We start from the raw sequence: 3,779 nt of genomic DNA on the forward strand, positions 1-3,779 counted from the left end.
TTCTTTCTTTCTTTCTTTCTTTCTTTCTTTCTTTCTTTCTTTCTTTTTAAATTGAGAATTCAACCAAGGTTGACAACATATAAAGATTTAATACAGGGCATTTCCTTCCATTTGACTTAGACTTTCACTTCTTTAAACTCTCATTCTAAATACTGTTAGAACTCTAGGATAATTAATTTCTTTAGATAAGGAAGGTAAACATGGAAATCAGTAAGTGACTATGCGTTGGCTAATTGAATTTAAATTTAAAAAAAAAAAGAAAATCAGTAAGTGAGCTTTTGAGAGTGCAGTGTTTACTTTCTCAAACTCTACATTTGGTAGGTTGTCTTCTTTTATTTTTTTAACAATGAGTCATTTTACTGTGAACCTAATGAACATCTTTTCCAACAAACCTCCATTACTTTGCAAAAGCATTTAGTGTAAGAATAAAGTGGGGAAGTTTTCAATTACATGAATTGTGTTTTTAACTTAACACCACCATTAATGTGTATCAAAAGAAAAATTGCTAACACTACAATGAAAATCTCATGAAAAGCATCATACTCTTGATAATACTTTAGTGATAACTTTCCTCAATCCATCCAAGAATTGAAAAGTTTTGTTCTTAGTCTAAGATTTCACTGTCATTAGAAAATTGCGTATATTCTTGAAAGAGTACATTTTCTATATAGTCATTCAATTTAAAAACATGTAAATACTAAAAAGTTTGCATCATATGAGAAATACAAGTTATTATTTGCAAATTTCTATGCAAGTCCACATGAATCTAACCTGGTATGATGCTATGACTTTCTATATATTTTTAGGTTATATGAACATTTCAAGCTATGCATAAAACACCCTTTTTGAGATACTTCTCATTTACACCCAAACGTGTAAAAATTCAACAAAGAAACTGCTTACAGAAAAAAAGAACTACTCCAACCTCCCCATAAGAAAATAAATAGGCAGCTATGATCAACTAGCCTCGAAATCATCATTGACCAGGAACTGCGAACTGAGGACATGGCAGGTCCTCTGCTGGGTATGGTCGGGCATGCAAAAGAGAAATAAAAGACCCTCTCCCTGTCCCAAGAAAGTCCCCAAATGCCATGGACATCAAATGTTAGAATTACATTTGTATGCCAGATTATGATTTCCTATCTACAATAGTCTTTCACCTTGCCTCCATTTCAAGTATCTTTCCATCATTTAACTCCACTTGTAAGGTGAAAGGGTAAGTCTTACCCCAAACCAACCCCAGCTACAGCCGTAGTTCTTCAGAGTTTGCTCTTCTACTCCTTGATGAAGACTCACCACCACGTTAAAGGCTGGCTGACCGCGTGCGTGATCACAGTCTCGCCAGGGCTCCCATTACAAAGCTCTCTGAAGCCAGTTCCAAGGAAATCATCAGTAGTGCCGAAGTGCTCTCTTGTCTTCTAGCAAGACTACCTCATTTGTTTCTTGGAGTTAATGCCACCCCCTTCAGCTACTCCTTACTACAGCTCTTACAGACAGGACAAAAAAATTTTTTCTAATCTCATTTTTCTCAAAGTCACCTAAGATAGTTTGGACTTCATGTGTTAGCTTCCTTTATCATTCGGCCCTTTCAGCTAAGAAAGACTGCAGAACAGATTCGTGATTTGCACACCTCTTACCACTGGTACTCTTAGATGTCTTCACTGATTCCATCGGAGGAATTTAGAACCCAGCTACCCTAACTCGCAGCTCTCAACCAGAAATAACTGAGTCAGAAGAATCAGTCCTTCTCACGCCCTACTTCTTGCCTGTCGGTCCACTCGTATTATACTTTTCTATCCCGCATGCTCAAACAGAACATCGTAAGAGAAATTATGCACAGGGGACATTTAATGAAAAATAGTTTTGATGACAAATGTATATTTAATTTATCCTACAGAGATACAGAACCCCAACAGAAACAGGCCCTGGGAGGGAAATACCATAAATATTGTTTGGATGGGCAAGTCATTAATTCCTAAAAGAGGCTATAGATCCTATCAAACTATCAATTCCAAAGCACCCATCCAAACAAGAACACATCTCTTCCATTTCTACTAATTTGCTAAGCTGCCTAGAGGGGGTAAACTAGAAGTGTGGTCTCATAACAGGAGACCTCCCACTGTTCTTCGGATTGCTGTGTGTGTGCGCACACGTGCACTGGTGGTGTAGGGAGGGTAGGGAGAGGGAATGGGAAGGTTGTTTCCCTAGGAGAGGGATAACTGTAAAGAGGATAGTGACTCCTTTTTAAATTTATATCTGCCTAACTTACTTAAAGTCAAAATGTATACATTATAGATTATAATTATTCAATACTCCATGTTTCCAGAATGGTCATAGCTGAAAGAGCACATCCTTGGCTACTAGAAAAAGCAGAAAAGGAAAAGAAACCCCACAATAGAGAAGTGTGTAATTTGAGATCAGGAAGAAAAAAGGAGAAAAAGGTAACTGAATATTAGCCAGTGGATATAAGGGTCAGGAGTAGAAATATACAGAAGCAACTTGCTTTGTTATTAACAAAAGTCACATTGCTTCTCAGCCTTTTGGCTAAGATCAAGTGTATTAACGAAAGTCACTAGTAATAGTCCTGTTAAATAAAGTCATTCTTGCTTCTGATTAAACGTGGATCACTTTTTAAGCTAACTACATAAGAATCCTAGATGCCACTTTTACAATCTTAGGAATTCCACTTTCTCCCTGAAATATTTAGTTCAGAGACAGTTTGTTTGCCTCTACTAAAGGATGTGCTTTAATTTCCATGGTTTTCATTTAGACTAGGTTATTGCTTATAAAAGCCTTTGTGAAAGAATGCATCAGTTCCCTACTTGCTTTTTATTTTCTGCAAAGTATCAGAGAGCACCGTGGGCATCTCTACAGCTAATGCTGCTGGGAGGGGTCATTTTGTAAGAACCTGCTCACAGCGCTGAGCTTTCCTCAGTGAAGCCCAGTACAAACAGCATTTTGTTGTATGTTACTTGTTTGTGTCATTTAAAATTTGTAATCTGATTAAGCGTTAAATGAGATTTCAGCACTTGGGCACAGTTACCTAAAGCATAAACAAATGTGAAATTATTAGCAAGAAAGAGAGATAAACAGACAGATGGACTAACTTTTGCTTGACTCCACTGAACCTCCAGAAAAAAATCTGTCCCAAATCAGTAACAAAATGCTGGATTTAGATTTTCTGGACAGGTGATATAAATAAAATACATTACAAACTATGCACTATTTTACATCCACCATGTCCTTAATATTTTCTGGTCCTTAGTAATGAGTTTTGTTTATACTGGAACAAAATATAGAGAAATTTAGAGGTGATTTATATTCAGATCCTTGCAGTTTAAGCATGACAATATCTTGTTTTCATTTTTTATCTCTCAAAGTTTCCAAGACAACTGGATTTATGCTTCAGAATAATTTCACACATTTTCTTCCCTTAAATCAGTTAAATCAATGTGAAAAATAACCAACATTTAAAAATACTTCTCTTTTTTGAATAAACATCCACATCAACAGGAATAAAATTCTTCTTCATCATTCCCATGTTACAGAAATGCAGCTATCTCTTGCTGGAACATCACATCCGTCCCCCAAACATTGTTAAACACGGATGATGTACGGGCTCACTTTGAATGCATGGGGGGGGGGAGTAACAACATGCAAATAATCATGTCTTGGCATGTTACACTTTAAAATGCTAAAAACAGCTATTCCAACTTGATTATGAGGTAGCAGTGTCTTTTAGGTATAGAAGCTCCATGTGAATATTCCGTGTGATACAT

At 36.4% G+C, this 3,779-nt stretch overlaps 1 non-coding gene across 1 annotated transcript; it reads left to right on the plus strand.

Moving 5' to 3' along the window:
* The first annotated feature begins 2,524 nt into the window (after nucleotides 1-2,524).
* LOC116863572 lies at nucleotides 2,525-2,712 on the plus strand. Its single transcript, XR_004381836.1, has one exon. It is a non-coding gene; the product is annotated as a U2 spliceosomal RNA (small nuclear RNA).
* The last annotated feature ends 1,067 nt before the right edge of the window (nucleotides 2,713-3,779 follow it).

The sequence above is a fragment of the Lontra canadensis genome, unplaced genomic scaffold (assembly GCF_010015895.1).
Source record: "Lontra canadensis isolate GAN:19392208 unplaced genomic scaffold, GSC_riverotter_1.0 scaffold1671, whole genome shotgun sequence".
NCBI classification, from domain to species: Eukaryota; Metazoa; Chordata; class Mammalia; order Carnivora; family Mustelidae; genus Lontra; species Lontra canadensis.